Genomic DNA, 25,458 nt, shown 5'->3' with positions numbered 1-25,458 from the left:
GGGGAAGCTTGTCCCAAAACCAAGACACTGTGACACAAGATGTTCGACATGAAGGATCTCTGTGTTGAGACCCCAGGGGAAAGAAGTGGCCAACAAAGAAGGATGCACTCTACTCTAAAGGGAGGAGAGAACTTCCATTTTGTACATGGCCTTGTCCAAACACTGACAGAGGGTGGACTCCAAAGGCTTCCATGGCCTAGGCAGTTCATGTCAAGAGCCTCAGGTGGTCGCTGACATCATACATCAGAGTGTTAATTGTTAAATTAACAACAGGAGTCACTGTGCACTTACTCCACATGCAGGACTTCTGTCCTTAATGAGTTGTATTGAGAGTTAACTGTAAAACTAGTTCTCAAACAGTTTTGTGTGTGTGTGTGTGGTGCAAACTGTTGAGATCTTTACTTAATATAGAGTTGGTCTTCTGTGTACAAATTTAATTGAAAATGAATCTTAATGGAGAATGGGAAAGCACATGTTTCCTTTATATTTACTATGCCTGGAGTTTATTTGTTATCGGTTAATTGATATCTTGCTCAAATGCAAGGTGTTCTCAGCTATTATCTCTTAAAGTATTTATTTTTGTGCTGTTCTCTGTCTTACCCTTTACACATCAGTTACAGTCTCAAGACCTTTCATTTTGATTTCTCTTTATTCTTTCTTTCTCTTTTCAGTTTAGACACTTTGAGCTATCTTCAAGTGCAGGGAGTCTTCCGTCTGCTATGGGCCTTCTTCTTTTTAGGCCATCTAGACAGTTCTTCAACTCTCATTATATAATTTTCATTGCTAGTTTCAACATTACTTTTTTATGATATCCATGCTAGAGTTCTCCATCTTTCCATCTTACCTACCTTTTTCACCATAAAGAAAGAAAAAGAGAGGAGGGGGGTAAGGGGAAGAAAAGGAGAAGTGGGAACATCCCTCTGAGAACAGTTAGAAAAGTTGGACAGATACATTCAAATATATAGAATATATACATTTTATATATATAAAAGCCCTGGAGGGCTATTGGCGGTAGACAGTTACTGAGCTAAGATGAAGCAGAAGAAGTGAATTCAGGAGGTAACCCAGCATGTGGCACTTTATTGGGTATCTGCTGATGGAGCAGAGGAGGTCACACTGCTAAGGGAATGAAAATTAGAGGTCAGAGCCAGTGGGAGCAGAGTTGCTGACAAATGCCCCAACCTTTCGTTGTGAATTTTGTGGAAACTGATAACTGATTCTAAAATTTATGTGAAAATGGAGACAAAAAAAATGCAAGGTAATGTTAAAGAACAAAAAGCTCAGAAACTTACTGTAATTGCTATTGAGAATCATTTGCAAGGATAGATGAATAGATCAGTGGAACAGAATAGGGTCAAGAAACAAACCTTTGTGTATGTAATACTTGATTTTTGGCAAAGGTGGCATTACAGGGCAGTGACATTTAACAGTCATTTCAAAGATCTGGGTCAATTGGACATCTGAACATTAAAAAAAAAAAAAAACTGACCCTTATACCCATACACAACAAATCTGTTCCAGGAGAATCAGATCTGTATATGAAAGGGGAATAAAACTTTTAGAAGACAGTACATTAGAATATCTCCGTGACCTTGGGTTAGATATAAGCATTAATCATAACTGAAAAGCTTAATGATTAAGCTCAATTAAAATTAAGAGCTTTATTAAAGGGCTCATCACAAAGTGGAAAAGTTATTTTAGAACAGCTGCCTGTCAGAGGTCTCATCACCCAAGGATGTGAAGAATCAGTAAGGGCAGCTCAGTAAGATCCTCCACTAGTCAGTTTCCCACAGCAGCACCAATTCGCACAGCTATTCATGCACCAGTCTACCTTTACAAAAGCCGGGGAAGGTAAACGAGAGTCTGTAGTGCTTGATTTTAGTGCAGTAATTGCACGCTGTGAAGAGGGCATGAAGGAAAGGGTTGCCTGTGTCAGCCCTCCTCCAGCTCTAAGCAGCACAGTGTGAGGAGAAACACCATCTTCTTGAGGAAAGGAGAGGAAATTAATTAACTGGCCTCAGCACCAGGTCCAGCATTAGGTCTGCCATGGTGAAGCTCTGCTGGGCAGAGCCCCACGGGCCCTGTCCTGCAAACTGAGCCTCTGTAACTGCCTTAGCCTGGTGGCCAATAGACTGCATCCACGACTCCTCCCCCAGCCGTGGCCAACACAGTGCCAAGGAGGATTCCACCTACTGGGAAGTAAGATAGCAAGTGAGTGCAGGACCAGATGTTGCAGAGCAAGGAGATACATAATGACTTTATGAAGAACCTTATAAACACACAGCATTTATCATTCCATCACTCAAAACCAACCCAACGCCAAGAGGGAATTAAATCAGTTGGAGAAGGGTTAAGCAAGAGACTGGCAGTCTCTATTCATGCTACACACACGTGAAAATTTTGGCTAGACAACCCTTTGGCCCTCACAGGCTCTGAGCCTAGTTTGGCTGGAAAACATTCTGGCAGCCTTGGCTTCCCTCTGATGTCCAGGAAAATTCCAGGTGGCTCCTAATTACCCATGGTTGATGTCAGGAATCTGCCAGCATGCCCCTCCCACCCTCATGCTGTCCTAGAAACAACTGGGAGGCCGCACCTCCGTGCTGTGAGTCCCAGGAATCAGCCACTCAATAAGCCCTGAGTAGGTCTGCCCAGAGAAGCAGCCAAGTGGCCTTGCCTACCCACCCGTGGCCCTAACAAGCAGTCAAGCAACCCTTCGTCAGTGGCTTGGCCCACCAAGGACAGTGGGAAGCAGTCATCTCTTGTGTGAGAACCTGGTGCTGAGGCCAACTAAGCAGTCTGTTCTCAGATGCTTGGTTCTGGAGGCCCTGAGAAGCAAAAGTTTGGCCCCACCCACCTGACTCAGCCCCGGGAGGTAGCTGAGCAGACCTCCCTGAGCAGCTCAGCCTCTGAGGCCCTGTGATACTAACCATGCAGCCCTTAGATACTGACCGCTGTCTAATCTGAGTACAGTGTGGTGGCCTGGTCCCTGTGCTGTTTTCATACACTGATAGACTCCGCACTCTGCTACCGGGCTCATAGCCCTTCACTCACTTGATCCTATAGGAGTGGTGTTGCTCTCACAGAACCTGTGGAAACTGATAGGTGCCCCGCACCTACAGCTGGGTGTACCACATCTAGAGCTGCCAGTGAACCCTTCCCACCTAAGGGGTTGCTTCCCACCCACTACCCTACGGCCTAAGTCACAGACACTCACAGATAACACCATTGTTGATTACAACTGAAGAAGCTGCTCAGATGCTACATCTAAGCATCCACCTGGAACCAAGGCAGTGCAGCACATCTAGTCCGGACCCTGGGATACATCACCAAGCAGAAGGTGCTCTACTGAAAGATGCTGCCCTATAAAACGGGTAGAGGGAACTCACCCACCAGATGCATAAAAACCAATGTAGTAGTTCAATAAACATGAAAAAACAAGGTAACACGACACCCCTCAAGGAAATATAATAATTCTAGCAACACAGCACAAACAGGTAGAAATCAACAAACTGGTTGATAAAGAATTCAAAAACAATGATTTTTTAAAAAAAGAATTTATATTCAAATATCCAGCAGGATGACTTGGCACTCTTTGTAGAAATGACTGTCCTTTAGGCCGGCGCCGTGGCTCAATAGGCTAATCCTCCACCTAGTGGCGCCAGCACACCAGGTTCTAGTCCTGGTCAGGGCGCCAGATTCTGTCCCGGTTGCCCCTCTTCCAGGCCAGCTCTCTGCTGTGGCCCGGGAGTGCAGTGGAGGATGGCCCAAGTGCTTGGGCCCTGCACCCCATGGGAGACCAGGAGAAGCACCTGGCTCCTGGCTTTGGATCAGTGCGGTGTGCCGGCGAGCAGCGCGCCGGCCGTGACAGCCATTGGAGAGTGAACCAACTGCAAAGGAGGACCTTTCTCTCTGTCTCTCTCTCTCTCTCTCACTGTCCACTCTGCCTGTAAAAAAAAAAAATAAATAAATAAAGAAAGAAAGAAAGAAAGAAAGAGAAGTAAACCAGCAAATGGAAGACCTCTCTTCTCTCTCTCTCTCTCTCTCTCTCTCTCTCTCTCTCTGCCTCTCTGTAACTCTGCCTTTCAAATAAATAAATCTTAAAAAAAAAAAAATGACTGTCCTTTTGACGGTGTTCTGCAATGCTATCTTTGCCATAAATCAAGTATCCACATATACACAGGTTTGTTTCTGGACTCTATTCTGTTTCAATGATGTATTTGTCCATCGTTGAGTATAAATCTTGAGATGTATTATAATAAGTTTCCCACTTATTTGTTCTTGAAGATTGCTTGTATATTCTTTTCTATGTGTTTCCACATGAATTTTGAATTCAGAATCACTTATCAGTCTCCACAAAAATCCCAGCTGAAAGGCTGGGGTATTTAGCAACTCATAAACCTCAGATTAGGGGCTGGTATTGTGGCATAATGTTTGAAGCTGCCACCTGCAATGCCGGCATCCCATATGGGCGCTGGTTCCTGGCTGCTCCAACTCCAATCCGGGTCCCTGCTAATACACCTGGAAAAACAGCAGAAAGGGAAGGGCATAGAAAATCCATTCAGTGAAGTAATTGTTGAAAACTTCATGAACCTTGAGAAAGAATAGGGATATCCAGTTCTGAGAAACCTAAAAGATCCATAACATACTTGACCAGAAAAGACCTTCTCTGAGCCATCTTAAAGTTGAACTTTGAAAATACAAGAGAAAAGGAGAATTTTAAAAACAGCAAGAGAAAAGTGTTGAGTCACGTAGAAAGGAATCCTCATTAGATTAATGACAAATTCTCAGCTTAAACTTTACAGGCTAGGAGAGAATGGGATGAAATGTTTTTAAGTCTTGAAGGAAAAACAAGTGCCAGCCAAGAATATTATACTCAAAAAAAGAAAAAAAAGAAACTGCCCTTCACAAATGGAGAGGCCAGTGCTATGGCACAGCGGGTTAACGCCCTGGCCTGAAGCGCTGGTATCCCATATGGGCACCAGTTCTAGTCCCAGCTGCTCCACTTCCAATCCAGCTCTCTGCATTGGCCTGGGAAAGCAGTAGAGAATGGCCCAAGTCCTTGGGCCCCTGCACCCATGTGGGAGACCTGGAAGAAGCTGCTGGCTCCTGGCTTCAGATCAGTGCAGCTCTGGCCATTGCGGCCAACTGGGGAGGGAACCAGAAGATGGAAGAACCTCTCTCTCTCTCTCTCTTTCTCTCTCTCTGCCTCTCCACTGTGTAACTCTGATTTTCAAATAAATAAATAAATAAATATTTTTTAAAAAATGAAAGAAAAACAAAGACTTTCCATGCTGAGTGAAAACTGAAGGAATTCACACCACAGGCTGGCCCTACAGGAAGTGCATGCAGGAGTCCTGCGTTGGGAGAGGGTGATGGCCGTCATGAAAATAAACGAAGTATGAATCTCAGCAGTGGAACAGACACACAGAAGAGAAAGAAGACAAATACAGTAACTCCTATTTGAGTTTTCCCTTTTTTAAATTTGTTTTGCTATATATTTAGTTAAGGATTTTTTGACCTGTTAATCAGGACTACAATTCAGTGATTTTTTTTTTTTTTCTTGTAGGCATTAGGTGTTTTTTGTTTTTTGTTTTGACAGGCAGAGTTAGACAGTGAGAGAGAGAGAAAAAGAGGAGAAAGGGCTTCCTTCTGTTGGTTCACCCGCTAAATGGCCGCTACAGCCAGCATGCTGTGCCCATCCGAAGCCAGGAGCCAGATGCTTCCTCCTGGTCTCCCATGCGGGTGCAGGGCGCAAGCACTTGGGCCATCCTCCACTGCATTCCCGGGCCACAGCAGAGAGCTGGACAGGAAGAGGAGCAACCGGGATAGAATCCAGTGCCCCAACCGAGACTAGAAACCGGAGTGCCAGTGCCGCAGGTGGAGGATTAGCCTAGTGAGCCGTGGCACCAGCCCCCATCCTGTTTTTCACTAAGATCTATTTCATTTAACTTTATATACAGAGGATTAACTCTATTCTAGGTAAAGAGTTCAACACTTAGTCTAAAAAAGAAACAACAACAACAACAACAACAAAAGCTGTTCCTCAACAGTCCAGACAAGGGCTGTTTATTCAAGTTATTGCATCTTAAAGGTGATTTTGAGCTTTTTTTTTTCTTTTTTCCCTTCCCTCTTTTTCTTTTTAGAAACTTAATTATCTTTTAAGAAGAACTCAAGAATGATCTATCTTTTGTGAGCTCTTAGACATAACTATAACTTATGCGACACAAGAGTATCTTCCACTTAATACACCAAAAGGAAGTGATTCTTGAGAACAAGTTTTACTATTAAGTTTTGTGATACAGCTCTTTGGGGACAGAGGTCCTGCATGGGAAGTGAGTGCACAGTGACTCTTGTTTATACATATATATGTATATATATGAAATTAAATATATATAAAAGGAAGGAAGACCTTTCTCTCTGTCTCTCTCTCTCACTGTCTAGCTCTGCCTGTCAAAAAAAAAAGAGAGAAAAGAAAACAGGACAGGGAACAGGAGAGGGAAGAGGAAGAGGGCTGGGAGAATGCATGGGAGAGTAGGTGTGGAGGGTAGATTACTGTGTTCCTAATGTTGTATTTATGAGATACACGCAAAATATATAAATAAATAAATAATTTTAAAAATATATATGGGACTGTTAAAAAAAGTTTTTCTAGGTTTTATGAATTTGTTTTTAGGAAATAGGTGCATTTCTCAAAAGTTTCCAAAATAGCTAGCATCAACTTGTTTAACATCCCTTAAAAATTAAAGATAGAGCTACTCTGTGATCCAGAAAACCCAGTACTGGGTGTATATACTCAAAGGAAATAAAATTAATATGTGAAACAGGCATCAGCACTCCCATGTTTATTGTAGTACTATCTACAGTAGCCAAGATAGGAATCAACCTAAGTGTCCCTCAGCAGATGACTCAAGAAAGATTATGTAGTATGTAAATATAATGGAAATCGTAAATAAAGGATGAAATCCTGTCATTTGTGACAGTATGGATGAACCTAGAGAATGTCATGTTAAGTGAGATAAGCCAGGCACAGAAAGACAGATATTATATGATCTCACTTTTATGTGCAATCTAAAAAAGTTGATCTCATTGAACTTGAGAGTAGAATGTGTATTTCAAAATAGCTAAATACATTGTATGTATTTATAGGGCACAGTGTGATAATTGTTTATGTATATACCATGTGTAATGATCAAGTTAAGATTATTAATGTTTTCCATTTTCTTAAACATTTATCATTTCTTTGTGTTGGGAATATTTGTCTTTTTCATTTATAGCCATTCTGACTGGAGATGAGATGACATGTCTTTGTGGTTTTGAATTGTGTTTTTCTGATAGTGATATTGAGTGTGTTTTCATGTACTTATTGGCCATTTGTTTGTCTTTTGAGAAATATCTATTCAGATCGTTTATGTATTTGTAAGTGGATTGTTTGTTGTTGAGTTTTTTGTGTTCCCTAAGGGTCCTTCTCTTAATACAACCATCCTGTACAAGGGACACTTTTGTGACAGTAGATCTAATGCAGATGTTGAACTTGCATGCCTGTATGAAAAGTAGTTGGTTGAAGGGTTGGAGCTCAGCCAACCTGGGATCTTAATCCTGGTGGCCCTTTTCACTGTCTGTGTGTACATCATGTGGCTTCTCTGATTTTCAGTTTCCTTATATTAAAAATTGAGGCAAGATTCTTTTGAACATTAGGCATTTAAGATTCCTGGATACCTGATGAAGGTCAGCTATTATTTCCTTACATTTATTTTTGTCTACCATCTTACTTAAATTCATGAGTGTCGGAACTTGGTCTATTTAGTTTAGTTAAAATATTATGTATTGATAAAATCTGTGTGCCAGTGTATCACTGAAACAAATTAACTATAGTGAGGATGATGACTGTCTTTGGATAAATAGAGTTTACTTAATAAATTTTTGTGGTCTTTTTTGATGATACCTGATTTTTATTGTTTACAGGCATAAAATTACCTAGGAATTTAATTTTGGAGGAAGATTTAGTAATTAGGCATAATGCTGATGAAATTTTTGTATTTAAGAAGTAAATTATAAGGTAACTAATCAGCCTGAGTTTGTAACTGATTTTAAAATTAAAAAGTATCCTTTCAGTGTTCTTTAGAAAAGCAGTTTTCCAGTATCTTGCTTTTTTATTATTGTTGTTGTTATGCTTACAGTTTTACCCAATTAATGTTTTTTCTTTATTTTTCACTTGATTGTTCCTGGGTTGTTTCTGTTTTCTTTTTTTTTTTTTTTTTTTTTTTTTTTCACTTTTCAGCACTTTGCTCCCTTGTAGCTACGTTTCCTTACATGTCACTTTAGTGTGAAGTGACCACATATTTACGTGTCACCTGAGAAATTCCTGGTTGCTTCTTACCCCACTGGGAGTGTTGGATTCAGTATATTCCCATTGGACAGATACCTACTTGAGTGCTGAAGGCTGGTTTAAAATCAGGTGTGAAAAAAAAATAGAATAAAATAAAATCAGGTGTGGAGGGCCCCATTTGTGGTGCAGGGGATTAAACTGGTGCTTGCATTGCCTGCATTCCACATCAGAGTGTTAGTTTAAGTCCCAGCTACTCTACTTTGGATCCAGTTCACTGCTAATTGTGACTAGGCAAGCATTGGATGGTGGTCCAAGAACTTGGGCCCCTGCCACTACTGTGGGAGACCCAGATGCAGTTCCTTGCTCCTGGCTTTAATCTGATCTAGAAGTGACCCTTGCAGCTGTTTCAGAAGTAAACAGCAGAAGGAAGATCTTTTTCTTTCTGTCTTTTCCTATTTTTCTGTCTGTCATTCTGCCTTTCAAATAAATGGATCTTTATAAAAAAAAAATCACATACTAAAATCAGTGCCCTCGGAGGCACTGGTAAAAGAATCAAAGAAATCCTAAAATGCTGGAGTGCTGCAGGAAGTTTCTCCCCAAATACATTGCAAAGGAATGAGCTATTTCTTCAGTCTGCATCAGCAAAAAACAGTTGGAAAACTTAGCCTACTGTGTATCTGTAAAGCACTTTAGAGTTGTGAGTACTTGTGTTTAAACTGGACTTTAATCTCAGTACTTCTTTGCCACTCTTCCTACCCCAACACAGAAGGCTTCAGAGACGCCTGAGGCTTCACAAACCGAGCTTACAGAATTCGATGCTGCGGGACACAGCACAGTAATCACAGCTAACACTGACTGGTGGTTCTCACTGCACAGTGGGCGCTGGCCTGGGTACTTGACTAGATTAACTCACGTGTGATTCATTAAGTCAAAACCCAGAATTCTTCCCACTTTAGACTATTGACTAGAGACAAACATTATTGTTCTCTGTCTCAGAACAAGTATTTATTTAGTATCTTGGTATATCTTTGTTATAATAGGAGCCAATAAAATGTATTTGAATTTCCACAAGTCTTATATGATCAGAACAGAAATAGGGGCAAAAGATGAGTTAAACTGAGCATGGATTGAATTGCTGAAAGCTGTGAGTTTTGTTTTTAACCATCATCCTTTCTGATGCCTCTTTTAATTATTTTTATTTGGATGGTAGAGAGAGAGAGATTGAGAGAGCTCCCATCTGTTGGCTCACTCCCGAAATGCCTGCAATAGCCAGGTCTGGGCCAGGCCAAAGCCAGGAGCCTGGAACTCAATCCAGATTCAAGTACTTGAGCCATCATCTGCTACCTCTCAAGATGCACATTAGCCAAAAGCTGGATATGGAAGTGGAGCTGGGCCTCAAAGTAGGGACTCTGACGTGTTACGTGGGCATCAGAACATAATTGCCAAGTGCCAGCCTCTTTAATGTAAAAACGTGTTTACTTCATGGCTTTTGCAGCTGCCACCCCCCACCCCTCCTTTCTGTTTTAATCTTTGCTTCCCATGTACTCAGCTGGGATCTGCTTCTCTGCTCTCTGAACATGCCACGTGGTTTCACAGCCTTCCCTTTGGTCCTGCTCTTCCTCAACCTGAAATGCCCTGTTTCCCCAGTTCGGCCAGTTGGTGGTGTTCTCCGGTTTCAAGACTCAGACTATAATTTGCTTGTTCCTTGAAAGCTTCGCTGGCCCATCCCTCCCTAATGCCTTCCCAATACTACTTATGATCTAATGTAATAGTCATTTCATTTGTTCATAGAATTGTGCTTTTCTCACAAGTGACAAATAAGTCTCTTTCATCTCTATCTCTTCCATAAGATGTGTATGCACAGTTATTGCCTGTTGAATTAACCCATCCTAATATTTACAGGTTCAAATTTTAGAATGTAACTTGTAACTTTATCAGGTAATCCTTATCTTCAGAAAATGTTAATGATTTCCTCCTGTGCCAGAATTACATATAAAATCTTTAGAATTTAAAGTGCTTCACAAAAATCAGAACCAACTTACCTTGGTGACCTATTTTTCTCCATATTTTTTCTTATTTTTAAAGATTTATTTATTTATTTGAGTTACAGAGAGAGAGGGAGAGACGCAGAGAGAGATTTCTTTCATCCACTGATTTACTCCCCAAATGACTGCTTCGGCCAGGGCTGGGCCAGGCTGAAGCCAGGAGCCAGGAGTTTCTTCCAGGTCTCCCATGTGGATGCAGGGGCCCAAGCACTTGGGCTGTCTTTCACTGGTATCCTAGGCGCATTAGTAGGAAGCTGGATTGGAAGTGGAGGAGCTGGGACTCAAACCAGCATCCATATGGAATGCTGGTACTTCAGACAGTGGCTTACCCTGCTGTGCCACAGCGCCAGACCCTTTCCTCCCATTTTATGTAATTCAGCTTCAGTAACACTTCTCTTTACTCTTCTCCCAGCGTACTTTGGGCCTCCTTCCCTTGCCCCTAATCTTCTCTTCTGCCTGTGAAAACTTACCTTGCCCCGTGTGAAGGCTCTCAAGGCCTTCATGTGCATTCACCCAGCTCACCTGGGGGACGTTGTTAAGCGTAGATCCTGATTCTGTAGATCTGGGAAGGGACTGGAGTTCTGCATTTCTGATAAGCTGCCAGGTGATCCCAGTGCTACGGGTCCTAATTACATTTCCACCTTCGAAATTTCCAAAGCCAGAATAGCTCTTGATTGATAATTATAAAAATGAACAACTTCCCTACAGTTGTCAAAAATGTTTCCTTAATCTCTGTGTCATTTGGCCAATGCTTAAAGTAGGCCTTAATCAGTCTTTTTTTTTTTTTTTTTTTTTTTTTTTTTTTTTGGACAGGCAGAGTTAGACAGTGAGAGAGAGAGAGAGAGAGAGAAAGGTCTTCCTTTTCTATTGGTTCACCCCTAAAATGGCCGCTATGGCCAGCGTGCTGCGCCGATCCGAATCCAGGAGCCAGGTGCTTGCTCCTGGTCTCCCATGTGGGTGCAGGGCCCAAGCACTTGGGCCATCCTCCACTGCCCTCCTGGGCCACAGCAGAGAGCTGGACTGGAAGAGGGGCAACCGGGACAGAACCGGCGCCCCGACCAGGACTAGAACCTGGGGTGCCAGCGCCACAGGCAGAGTATTAGCCTAGTGAGCCACAGCACTGGCCTTAATCAGTCTTCTCTTTGCCCTAAATAATCCTTTTCACTGTTGGTCATTTCTAGAGTTCATTGATTCATTGATCAAGAGTTTTTTGAGTGCATGCTAGGTGCTATCACTAAAGCAGTGAACACAGTAGAAAGAAATTCTGCCATTTCCGTGTTTACATTCAAGTGTGATGAAAGGGAGAGGGGTAAACAGAGAAATAAAATAGACAGTGTGATAAATAAGTGGTATAGAGAAAAGCACAGCCCAGAAAGGGTAAGAGACTAGGACGTACTTGGATGTGATACATGTGTGGTCATAATTTCAGAAGAGGGTAGGGTGGCCAGGGGAGTGCTCATTAGAAAGTTATTTTTGAGCAAAGACCTCTAGTAGATGAGAAAGGGAGACATGCACATACCTGGGGGAAGAGCTTTCCAGAGAGAGGGCAGCAAGTGGGATGCGGCTGAGCTGGAAGTGTGTCTGGCTTGTTGAAGGATCTGCAGGCCAGACAAGTCTGCTCCAACAGAGAGTGAAAAGGTGACCGTGAGGTCAAGAGGGGAGAGGAGATCAGATCCACTCTGGGGCCTTTGTATCTCTGTGAGGCTTTTTGTGTTTATGTAGAGTGAGTTGGGAAGGTGCTGGAAGGTATTGAGCAGAGGAGTTGTTTGATCTAATTTGCGTTTTAAAGGGATTGCTTTGGTTGCTGACATAAGTAGAAAAAGAGAAACCGAGGCATTAAAATGAGCCAGGCAAGAGATGCTGGTGGCTTAGACTGGGATAGCAGCTGTTAGAAGCAGGTGTATTTTGGCCATGGAGCTGGTAACATTTCCAGACATACCACAAACAGTTGGAGTCATTCAGCTAATTTTTATGATAGAATGGTTAGAATATAGCTATTGCCTTTCCAGTGAATTCTCTATTGCCCACCCCCACCATCCCAGTCCCATTAGCAGAGAGCCTATGAACATTCTGTTAACAAGAGAGATGACAGATGCCCTCTCTCATCCTCAAGCAGTCACTAGACCACACACCTAAAACTTTTCTGACAGACGTTTTTTAACGTTTTGAGATAATTCATTTCAGAAGAAGTTGCTAAAATAGTACAGAATTCTTAGGTACTTATCACTCAACTTCTCCCAGATGTACCATTTTACATTACTATATAATACCTCATCAAAATGAGGAAATTGACGTTGTCACAATACACTTAAATACAGCACAGACTTCACTCCAGATGTGCCAGTCTTTGCATGGAATCGTTTTCCTAACATGCATTTTATATGACCTAGAGAGCAGCCTTTTGGCTTTCAGGTGACAGTTACTGTCATTGATTGTATAATTCTCCCACACTCAGGCAGACTGTTGTGAAATGTAGTTTTATTCCCGTCTGTTCTTAGATGTTAGGTAATATGGGGGACTTATGAATTGTACTAAATACTCCCTGAGTGGCTTTTCCACAGTATGTACTTTTTTCTTTTCATGTTCTCTCTCCTCCTCTCTCCCCCTGCTCTATCTCCCTCTCTCTTCTTCCTGTTTTTTAGTCCCCTTATTGTTTTCAATATTGACCAAGGGAAGGGGATGTAAAGGTGGGGTACGTTAGTTTAAAATTGATGAGAAGAACAGTGTCTTTGCTTTCTGTCCTGTGAATGAATTTTAAGAACTTCATAAACAACACCTGTACCATTGGTAAAAGCTACCCTGTTTTGTTCCTACCACATACTGGACTTCTCCATGGTCTTTCATGTTATAAAATCATACTAATTCGTTGCTTTTTAATTGTGGCCTACCATTATCAACAATTGTATTTAGAACTATGCTCAGAGAGGAAGGAAAGAATAAATTCTGTTAGCAGCAGCATACAGCAGCAGATCCTGGCTTGGTGCATGCTAAGTGAGGATCTTGTCTCTGCTGATCACTTGTTCGACCTTGGCAGTTTGCTTAATCTCCCTGCCTTGGTTTCCTCACCTATAAGGTGGGATAATTAATAGAATCAACTACACAGAGTTACGGTGAAGAATTCTGTAAATACTTGGGATTGTGTCTGGCACATAGTAAGTAGTGTAATATTGATGTCCTTTTGTTAGCTAAAACATACATGAAGGTGGAATTTATGTTAATATTAGTAAGAAGTCATTTGAAACAGAAAGTATGTCAGTCTTTTCCAGTACATTTATTTCTTCAAATAGTTCTAATTAACATTGTCAATTCAGTACTGTTGTTTGGTATAAATATTGAGTCTCTTCAACATATTGCACTTATGCCAATCACTAATTAGAGTGTTCTTAAGAAGTCACAGATTTGAGGTTTTTGAATCTAGTTTGTTAGCGGTTGCCACAGATGTTCACTTTCACTGATGGATGTTTCTGGTAGAGCAGAAGAGTGTAGTGCTGCCCGAGGAAGGCTCAGCTAACTGAACACCAGGAGTGGGCAGAGGAGGAGGCCACACTTGGGGAAATTCGATTAATTTTGGATTTTCAAAGCTGAAGAAATCGCCTTTTTTCTTCCTAATGTGTGTGTGTGTGTGAGAGAGAGAGAGATTATTGTCTTTCTCAGAACTTTTCACAGAGGCTGTGTAAATGAGTGCTTTTTAAAAAATGTGTTAGTAGAATAGTGATCACACCTCAGTATCAGCAGAGATACTAAAAGTGTTTGTTTTCTTAGCCTGATGCTGTGAAACGAGTCCGGCTTCCACTGGCAATACTTCCTACTTGATCAATTACTTTTTTTATTTTATCTGGGCCTGGTGTGCTATCATTTTTATTGTATACACTGTCTCCCACACACTTGGCCGATATAAACAACTAAATAGTATGTAACTTTTTAAAAGATAAAAGGCATAATAAAATATCAATGTCACCCAGGCGTTTTCTGCATTGGAAACAGTCACCTGTGTGAGGTAGGTGGGCGGAGCTATTCTGGTGAAGCCTGTTCTGCAAGTGTGAGTTAGGCTGGGGCGTTCCTGTGGGTTGTGAGGCAGTCCCTGCTGACAGAGGAGGATTAAGCTCCTGAAGGCAGAGCTCCCCCACCAGCCAGCCAGCTCCCTGGGTTCCATCAAGAACAGAGAACCGGGCCACAGAAGTGCTGCCAGAAAGGGGCCCTGCGAACAGAGCTGACCCTGCCTGTGCCTTGGAGACCTGACTTGGAGTTGCCCTGTGGTGGAGGAGGTCTGAGCCCACGTGATTATGACTCATTCTTTATGCTTTTGCACGGAAGGCAGAGCTTTTGAGTCTACTGCTAAATACAGTCATTTGGAATAATTTAAGTATTCATCCTAAAACTTGTACCACAGCAAGAGGTAAGGAGATCTCAGTCAGTTGTTCAAATATTTTTCTCAACTGACACTATTTTTAGATTATATTCGGGTGGGTTAAGTTGGTTGCTCTAAGCTAAATTTAGGTTAATTATCTAATTATCTAGAATTGTGTAATTGAGCATTAATATTTGTCATGTTTGTAGAGAGATGACCATATTTTGAAGTAGGGTTCTGTTGCTTGTGCCACATAGGTATTTTCCTACGCAGTTTCAGGAAATACCTGTTTATGTACTATTTCCCATCAGCTTATTTCTCAGTATTTAATAGACCTGAGGTTACTATAACAGGAATGTTCATGTTAAAAGAACATATCTTTCTTTACATCTTAAGCACTCAGTGTATATCATATGTTTACACTTTCTACTGATGGTTTAGTAATGTTTCAATTACTGATTAAAGCAAAATGGACAATGCTGACTTATTTGCAAGTATTTAGTAAGCTGTAAAAAGTGTCTTCCTAGATTACCACAAGGAATGCAGCCCTTCTGCCCTTCTTACTTCAGATACGGTGTTTTACGCCTCATGGGCATTGGTGAGGATGGCCATCTCCATCCATGAAATATGTTGCATTACCTCTCAGGGATTTTTGCCCCTGAGGTATTAAGTATCCCATGTTTATATGCTGCTTCCTTTAGACCTGGGTAATAATTACTTTCCATTAAATAACAGGGAGAACAGAATTTTCTGTGAACCACAAATCAGCCCTGTCAAGAAATTGAATATTTTCTTTTCATGTTTATTACACTGTTGCTAGGATGACATCATTATTTTAGTTTTCACGACCATAAGTGGAGGAATTTCAGAATTCAGGGCTTTTTTTCCTAGCCATTTTTTTAAAGCACCTGTTGCTCCTGTGATATTGATTTGAAGCTGTCACATCTTTTTTTAAAAAAAGTCTTATGTAAGACTGGTATTTGGCAATCTAAACTCTCTTGGGTTAAGTTTCCCTTTAAGAAAACTACAGGAGGAGGAGTGAGAGTGAGAGCAAGAGCCTTGTGGAGTGCTCCCTCCCAACATGGCTTCAGTCCTGGAGTTAAGATGCAGAGCTACGTTAAATTAAACTAGGTCTGGAAAACAGAGTCAGTTTCATTGTGGAACAGTACCAGCCCCATCAGTGTAAAAAGTCTTATTAGCAAGTTAAAAAATCTGTAACCTGTATCTTCTATCCCGTTCTGGTGTTAAAATACTTTCAGTGTCAGGAATTTATATCCACCTCATGGTTCCTCCTACTTCCTTCTGGTAAAATGCAAATCTTCCCTTTGTTCTGTTTTTAGAAATGAAATTAGTCATAGTCTTTTATATAATAACCAAAGTGGTAAAGTCACCAAGTTAAAAAAATAACCCTTACATCGTTTCTGTTTTCTGTATGAAGAACAAACCCAGTGGCATTTATTGTTAGAATTTTTAATTTAATTTTTATTTAAATTTTTAAATAAAAATGAATGATTATTACTTTTAACAGCAAAAGGATAAAACTCTTTTTTATCAATCTAAAAATCTAAATCTGAGCCTTCTAGCTTCTGGAAACATAAATGTGTAAGGTAGATAATGACAGAGTTTTCCCTTAACCTTCTGACCATTTCCCCAGGGAGCTGTGAGTAGGAAAGCTCTATCTAACATGCCAGGCTGGTTTGGTGTTGTAACTGTCTGCCTCCTGTTTTCCATGTTGTAACTGTCCAGCTTTGATTTCATTCTCAGCCCTGCAGACAAGATACAGTTTAACTTCAGCATTCCATCATCCAAAGCGAATTTTATTTAGCCTCTGGCATATTCTGAAATGGCAGTTTGTGGTGTGTTGTCCGCTTCTCTTTTTCCCAGTATTATTTTTTTTTTTCTAAAATTCACTATAGATTTGTTTTCCAGAAGCCTTAGTATCATTCATTTGCATTCTGGTCAGCAGTGCCTTTTGAAATGGCTCTTCTTTCTCTTCAGTAAATGGAAGCTTGTCTGACTTATGTAACTTGGTATCTTCCCATTTTTCAATCAAGAGCCTTTACTGTCAGTGCTATTTTTAATTTAGCATGGAGTATACATGACATTTCTTGGATACCTGTTTCCTCCCTTTGAGGTTGGAATGTTCAGACATCAAACTGATACAGTCGTCCACATTCCAGAACCTCATTCTTGGGCTGCTCCCAGATATTTTCTCTGTGGCAGCCCCTTGCAGCTGTTACCTGCATCAGTCAGAGAACTGTGTTTTCTCATACTTGAAAAATTGTTTATGATACATTGATCAAAAGTGATTCTGCGCCTTATGGTTCCACAGTAGCCTCAATAGTCTGTTATAATTTAAGATTCAATTTATCTCAGGAATTTCTTGGACTTATGCTTGAGAAGGGAATGAAATCTAAGGCTGAATGACTTGTATTTCTGACTTAAAAATTAGAAGCTAACCTCAGGGATTCTTAGAGGGACTGAGTATTTTGCTTTTTGAGCACCAAAATCTGGTGGAATATAAATTTTCAGAAGTTGAGAACCTTAGATAATATTTGCCTTGTTTTTCTCCTACTTCAGTTTTTGAAAGTCACATCAAAAATTAATCTTTATAAAGTATATGGTATTTACTAATAAAAACTATAAGTGGCCATTGTATTGTATTGTTGAAAAAGGACATGCAAACAAATAAAGAAATGTAAGCAACAGTATACCATGTGGCATGATCAACAACTGTGAATGTCTTTAGCAATTAGAGATAGTACAGTTATACATGAAGTCCTGGCAACAGTTATAAGCATGTTATATAAGTTACTTATATTAAGACTCCTACTAACTATTCTGAGCGTTCGTGAAGCAAAAAAAAAAAAAAAAAAGTTAAATTAAACTTCATTTAAAAAGTGCTGAACCTAATATACTATATGAGTGCATAAAACAATACACTTTAACGGTGATATTTTTCCTTGAAACCTTGTTTTATTAAATTTTTTTTTAAAAAGTTCTTTGAGAGGCAGAGAGAGAGGTCTCTCATCTGCCGATCCACTCCTAATACCCTCCACAGCGGGGCTGGGTCAGATCAAAGCTGGGAGCCAGGAACTCAACCACCACTGCCTCCCAGTGTCTGCAGTAGTAGGAAGCTCCAGTCAAGAGCCAGAACCAGGAAGTGAGTACAGGCACTGCGGTGGGGATGAAGGTGTGCTAACTTAACTCTAGGCCAAACACCTGCACCTGACAAGTTCATGTAGCCTTTGCCAGGATAATTTCAGAGGCCTGAATTTTTTTTTGGATAAAACTCTCCAAGGAACTTTTAAATGTCTGCTTTTTCCCCCTGATAAATCTTCCCAAGAAAAGATATTTTTCATAGACTGTAAACTTTCTGTGCTGTTCACACTCCACACTTTGCTCAGAGTACTTCACGATTTCTTGGCTGTTTTAATTGAAATCTAGAATTTTCATGGAAGTCTAAACTGATTAAGGGCTAAACCAATTAGTAGTCCTGGCCATTGTAGGCATTTGGGGAATGAACCAATAATTGGGAGAGATATCTTTCTCTGTCTCTCTGCCTTTCAAATTAGAAAAAAATATGTAAATTTATTTTAAAATATTTTGAAAAAATACTGACAGATCAAGAGAGACCATGAAACACAGAAAAGAAAAATAAAATAGAATGTTATAATCAGTTATTGGCAGAATCAGGACTAAAACTACATCTGTACATTCCTGGTCCAGAGCTCTCTCACTAGCACTTTCCTGGATAATGGGCATGATTGCAGGACAACCTTCATCAGACGTTCTGCCTTATGATTAGAGAGCCATGAAAGCTTTCAATACTAGGGCATTGGCTCAAGTGTATATTTTTAAATCTTCAGTTACTAATGTTTTGTGGTTATGTAATATTTTTACCACATACCAGCTATACATTTAGATGTTATAAGGTATTACCAAATATATTAAAGAACACTATTGGTGGGAATGTAAACTGGTACAACTATTATGGGAGTCAGTAGGCGATTCCTCAGAAATCTGAAAATAGGTATACCATATGACCCAACCCTTCCACTCCTGGGAACTTACCCAAAGGAAATGAAATCGGCATATGAAAGAGTGATCCGTGCCCCCAGGTTTATTGCAGTTCAGTTCACAGTAGCTAAGATACGGAATTAACCTGGATGTTCAGGAACTGATGACTAGATGAAGAAATTATGGAGAGAGAGAGTGTGTGTGTGTGTGTGTATATAGTATATATTTACAGTACCATTTGAGGCCATTTGGGGAGTGAACCAACAGATGGAAGACTTTACTTTCTGTCTCTCCCTCTGTCTGTAACTGTACTTCTCAAATAAATAAATGAATAAAATCTTTAAAAAAAACCTTAATATAAAAAATAAGAACAGGAGGAAGAAGGGTGAGAGTGAGGGAGGGAGTGAAGAGTGGGAAGTATAATTATGCTGTTAAAACTGTATATGTGAAATAGGTGAAATTTGTTCCCATTATATAAAAAAGAATAAATTTTCATACAAACTATTCTTACTCATTTTTTTCCAAAAGTGTTAAGACTTAGAAGTGCCATTGGCCTGAGTGATGTATTATATGAAACTTATAATCTATATATTTCAAAAATTTGAATGGAGATGTCAGATTCAGTAGAAAAAATGCACCTGAGATGTTCAAATGCAAGCTAAAGATTAAGTATTAGGATATTTGAGAAGATGAATCTATTTAAAATACATCCCTTCCTTGGTATTTCAGTATGGTTTTTTTAAAGATCCTGTACAAAGATAAAGGGATCAGTTGAGACTACCTATATAAACAGAAGAAATATCAGAGGAAATATAATTTATCATTTTCACCTCTTAGAATTGAATATTTTACATTTTAAATAGTTTTTGTTTTTAATATAAAGGGAGCAGATTAAATGTAGTTCATAAACACAGTTTTGTAATGATTCTTTTTTCTTTCTTTCTAAGATTTTGAGATAACATTTTTAATTTACATTATAGTCAAGGGCTTGCTGTTCTATATGAAGAGTTAAACTAGGTGGAAAGTAGAAAGACCCTGCCTGGTTCGCTGGGAATGTGGATAAGGGATAAACAATAATCAAATGAAAAGATGACCATTTCACTCATACACAGTTCCATTTTTAATTGAAGGATCCTCTGTACTGCTTTTCACAATAGTATACCAATTTGTTTTCACACCAATTGCATTTAAGTTCCATTATCTCAAAATTCTTGCTAGCACTATTTTTTGTATTTTTGATAATACCCATCTTAACTGGGGAAAAGTCATATTGTGTATGCTTTTCATTTATATTTCTCTGATGATTAATGCTGCAGAACATTCCATTTCCATATTCCTATTGGCAATTGATACATTTTCTCCTGACATATGTTTATTCAGTTATTTTGATGTTTTGTAATTATTTATTTCTTTGTTACATAGTTTCATAAGCTCCTACTATGTTTTGCACATTAACCTCTAATCAGATTATAGTATCCAAATATATTCTGCTAGTCTGTGAAAAGAAATACACTAAAGAGAAGGAATTGAAATATAATTATTAGTTTATCTTGATCATTTGAGCTGGACACAGAAGAGAGGAGAGAAATAAAGTATCATTATTCTAATAATCCCCTTAATGATGTTTAAATCATTACATAGAATGTACTAGAGATAGATTTTACTCAACATACTCATTCCTCTGAAAAACTTTTTTTAAAAAAAAATTTGTTTATTTACTTGAAAGGTAGAGTTGTAGAGAGAGGGAGAGACAGGAAGAGAGATTGTCCATCATTGGCTTATTCTCCCAAATGGCTGCAACAGCCAGGGCTGTGCCAGGCTGATGCCAGGAGCCAAGAGTTTCTTTCAGGTCTCCCACATAGCTGCAGGGACCCAGGGACTTGGGCCATCTTCCAGTGCTTTCCCACGTGCATTAGCAGGGGGCTGGATTGGAACTGGAGCAGCTGGGACTCAAACAGGTGCCCACATGGAATGTTGGCACTGCAGGCTGCAGTTATTGTGGCACTGCGCCACAGTGCCAGCCCCTCTGAAAAACTTAAGGCAGTGATTTTAGTGTGCAGAGAGAAGTGCTTGTATTTGATTTTCAATCATTTAGAGTGTGACATTCAGACAGGATGATTTTTTGTTTTCAGTGTTTATTTTCTTCTGCTTCAAAGGCAGAGTGATAGAGAATGAATGAATGAATGAATGAGTGAATGAATGAATGGTCTTTTATCTACTAGCTCACTCACCATATGTCCCCAACAGCCGGGGCTGGACCAGGCCAAAGCCAGGAGCCTGGAGTTCCATCAAAGTCTCCTGCACAGGTGAATGGAGCCCAAGCCCTTGAGCCAATATCTGCTGACTTCCAGGATACATTAGGAAGAATTTATATTTAAAACAGTAGCTGGGACCTGGACTTGCTCTACAATATGGGATGTGGGTGTCCCAAGTGGCAGCTTAACCTACTACAACATAACCCCTGTCCCAAGATGCAAGTTTAAAAAAAAAAATTGAGACTGGGAGAAAAAAAAGGAGAGACAGACAACTTCCACCTTCTAGTTTACTCCTCAGATGTTCAGGATAGCCAAGGCTGGACCAGAATCAAAGCCAAGAGACAAGAACAAAATCTAAGAATCCCCATCTCCGACACAGCAATCCAAATAACTTGAGTCCTCATCACTACCCCTTAAGGTCTGCACTGATGTGAAAGCCGGAGTCTGGAAAGCACTGGGACATAGTAACACTCTGTAGATGTTAGCTGCACTGTAATTTCTGTTGTGATATTACTGCAGTTTCTAGATTTTTGTTCAGTTCTTGTTGGATATCTGGTGTAGGATTTATCTTTTTTTTTTTTCCTTTGTAGGAATGGGAACAGGTCAATGGGTAGAGCCAGGGAGAGGGCAGATCTGTCACCAAATTGACGAGAGGATTTACAGAAGTAACAATCAAGCCAGTGACAGAAGTTCTTCAGCATGTCCTTATTTCAGTAAATCAGAACTGAGTGTAGTTTACAATAATGACTTCACTGTGATGTGGAAGGTTTTTTCTTTTTTTGTAAAACTGAAAAGCACATCATCAGAATTATTCATCCTTATTTTTTAGTTATTGCCTTAAGGAATTGCTTTTACATTATTATTTGTCCTAAAAGCCTTATTTACATTAAAGTGTTTTTATATTATAAAGGAGATAAAGTTACAAGAAGTTCTGTTTCAGTTGCTAGAAAACGGAATTAGTTCATTTAGCCAATATTTGAGTCACATATTAGAATCTTGCTCCCGGCCGCAGCGGCCATTGGAGGGTGAACCAACGGCAAAAAGGAAGACCTTTCTCTCTGTCTCTCTCTCTCTCACTATCCACTCTGCCTGTCCAAAAAAATAAAAGAATTTTGCTCAACTACCTAGAAATTTTTCTTTAAAAGATTTTAGAGTTATTCTACATAATTTATTTGCAAATAAAACTTTTATTGGTTAAATTTAAACTAGTTGCAGTACTTAAAGCTATATAGGCAAAATAGGAATTACATCACATTTTCCCCAGCATGAGTGCTCACTTAACTTGTTCAGAAGTTTTATTTCTCAGTTACTCAAAGATCTTTTCGTATGACAGTGCATGCTAAAAGTGGTTTTTACATCAGCATCTCTTTTAATAAATTTGGAAGTACTAAGTGACAGAGTTCACCTCAGTTATTTATTTAAGACTATCACTGTCAATTTGTCATTCTGCTTTGCTAGTTTTTAAGGCATCTACAGCCTATTGCAGTTTTCCATTTTCTAGAATTTTTTTGTCTGTGCTTGCACCCTATGGAGTTTCTCTTCGTGTATTGAAGGCCATTTCTACTATGTTTACAGTACTCTTAAGATTATTACAGTTTTCAGGAGGGAACTTAACTGTGACTTAAGGCTTTTGTTATTTAAATTGTCATGTGCCTTCTCAAGTCTCTTGCACCCATTTTCATCACTGAAGAGGATTTAGGGAAAGTAGGAGAAAAGGGATTCATCCCATAAATATAAAAACAAGACTGCAAAGTGTGTAAAATTTAGCTTACTAATCTCAAAACTCAGACAAGACAGATCAAAAGATCTTCATAATAGATGCAGAGAAATCACTTGCTAAAGGCCAGCACACTGTTCGTTTTATATATTTTAGCAGTTAGGAATAGCGAATTGCTTTATATTTAAGGCTTCTACCCAAAAATCCCAATCAAATTGCATTCTTGGTGGTGAAACCTATTAAACAATCTATTTAAAGGCAAGACTAAGATAAGCAGCTTTTGGAGGCATTGGGGCACTTGTGGGCATTTCAGAAGTCATCCAGAATATTGATGGTCTCTCTCTGTATTTCAAACAAAATGAAAATAAGTAGTAATTAAAAAAAAAAGTTTGGAAAGAATTAGATCTGTATTCATATCAGATCTGTAAATCCAGAAAAAAAGCTATGATCAAGTTATAAGAAGTAATAACAGAGTTCAGCCAACTTGGAGAGTAAAAGATGAAAAATACAATAATAGCTTTCTATTCATCACTCAGTGCTGTAGACTTAACTAATTTAATCTTTGCAACTATCCTGGAACAGTTCTTATTTTTGACTTCTTCATAGATAAGGAAAGGCTAGGGCCCAGAGGTTAGGCTCTTTGTAGTCACACGGCTAGAGGCGTCAGAGACAAGGTTGTAATCTTGGAACCAGTGTGTGCCTCATTCACCATGTTGCTAATTTTATTTGTAAATACTAATAATAAAGGATTAGAAAACAAGATTTAGTAAATAGATAATATTTAGATTAGCAGCAAAATCACTAAATTCCTAAAATTAGCCATAACAGAACTTATATGACCTTTCTGGAAGAAAATTAGAAAAAAAAAATTTTTTTTTTTTTGACAGGCAGAGTGGATAGTGAGAGAGAGAGAGAGAGACAGAGAGAAAGGTCTTCCTTTTTGCCGTTGGTTCACCCTCCAATGGCCGCTGCGGCCGGCGCATCTCGCTGATCCGAAGCCAGGAGCCAGGTGCTTCTCCTGGTCTCCTATGCAGGTGCAGGGCCCAAGCACTTGGGCCATTCTCCACTGCCTTCCCGGGCCATAGCAGAGAGCTGGCCTGGAAGAGGTGCAACTGGGAGAGAATCCGGCACCCCAACCGGGACTAGAACCCGGTGTGCTGGCGCCGCAGGGCAGAGGATTAGCCTGTTAAGCCACGGCGCTGGCCGAAAATTAGAAAATTTTATTGGAAGATATAAGAGAAACTTAAACAAGTAAAGAGAGATACTATATTCATTGATAAGAAGGCTCACTGTCATAAACAAATGCATTCTCTACAATAATCTGTATAACCAATTTCTCTTCAGTGAAGTGCCCAAAATTTTGCAAGCTATTCTAAATTTATATGAAATAGTATTGCTAGTCTTATTTTCATTACTGTAACCAGAATACCTGATGACAGTTTCTTAAAAAGGAAGATTTATTTAGTTCACAGTTTGGGAGTTCACAGTTTGAGATCAGGCAGCCCCATTAATTAGTCTAGCATCTGGTGGAAGTTGGCAATGGCAGAGTAGGTGTGGAGAAATGATCACATGGTGAACCAGGGAGCAGAGGGACACACAGGAAACTATGTAGCCTGTGTGTTCATCCCTCGTCTGCTGGCTCCCAGTGATCTAAAGACCTTCCACTCGGCTCACCACCATGATAGTGTAATTAGATCAAGTCTCCATTTTCATCCATTAGTCATTAATATACAAATCTGGGATTTGAACATCTGCATGGGTTTTGGATAGACTAATCCAGTGCAAACCATAACAGAGGTAAAAATTAAAATGCAAGGCGGTTTTGAAGAATCAGTGGAGGGGCTCATATGTTCAGATAAAATGCTAGGAGTTAAGAAAGGGAAGTTTTGATGGAGAGACAGAACTGATAGAATCAAGAGAACTCACTAGGAGACCCATCACACGCTAAGGCTTTTGTCCTTGCCCCGTTGATACGCATTTTCTATAAGCTTTGGATATGCATTTCACTTAAGACAGAGTCAGTCTTATAAATCAATATAGCAAGAACTTCCAATTAAAGATGATGTAATAGTAGATTATACGTATGAGGAAAAGCAATAAAATTGTCCCTTCCTAAACACAAAACACAAAAAGCACAAAGTCAGCTAAAAAACATGAAAAAGCAGAAGTTTTAGAAGAAGTAGGGCTGGTGTTTATGACTTGGGATCAGGAAAGATGTCGTAGCCGGCGCCGCAGCTCACTAGGCTAATCCTCCGCCTTGCGGCGCCGGCACACTGGGTTCTAGTCCCGGTCGGGGCACCGATCCTGTCCCGGTTGCCCCTCTTCCAGGCCAGCTCTCTGCTGTGGCCAGGGAGTGCAGTGGAGGATGGCCCAAGTGCTTGGGCCCTGCACCCCATGGGAGACCAGGAGAAGCACCTGGCTCCTGCCATCGGATCGGCGCGCTGCGCGCCTACCGCGGCAGCCATTGGAGGGTGAACCAACGGCAAAAGGAAGACCTTTCTCTCTGTCTCTCTCTCACTGTCCACTCTGCCTGTCAAAAATAAAAAATAAAATAAAAAATAAAATAAAATAAAATAAAGAAGAAGAGGAAAGATGTCGTAAAGTGCTAAAAATATATCTGAAGATGTTTTAAAATTTTTCCAAGAGATAAACCACAGACTTAGAGAAGATTTTTGCAACATGTGTAACTGGCAAAGGAGTCATTGCCAGAGTATGTAAAGAAGTCATGTACATGGATAAGAGAAAGA

At 39.9% G+C, this 25,458-nt stretch overlaps 1 protein-coding gene across 6 annotated transcripts in view; it reads left to right on the top strand.

The window, feature by feature from the left end:
- The window catches only part of ARHGAP32 (Rho GTPase activating protein 32), a 307,368-nt gene that overhangs the window by 235,450 nt on the left and 46,460 nt on the right, over positions 1 to 25,458 (top strand). The gene's annotated exons all lie outside the window — the stretch shown is intronic.

The sequence above is a fragment of the Lepus europaeus genome, chromosome 7, assembly GCF_033115175.1.
Source record: "Lepus europaeus isolate LE1 chromosome 7, mLepTim1.pri, whole genome shotgun sequence".
In the NCBI taxonomy this organism is placed as follows: Eukaryota; Metazoa; Chordata; class Mammalia; order Lagomorpha; family Leporidae; genus Lepus; species Lepus europaeus.
The sequence above is the reverse complement of the archived record's forward strand: the minus strand, read 5'-3'. Positions and strand labels throughout refer to the sequence as shown.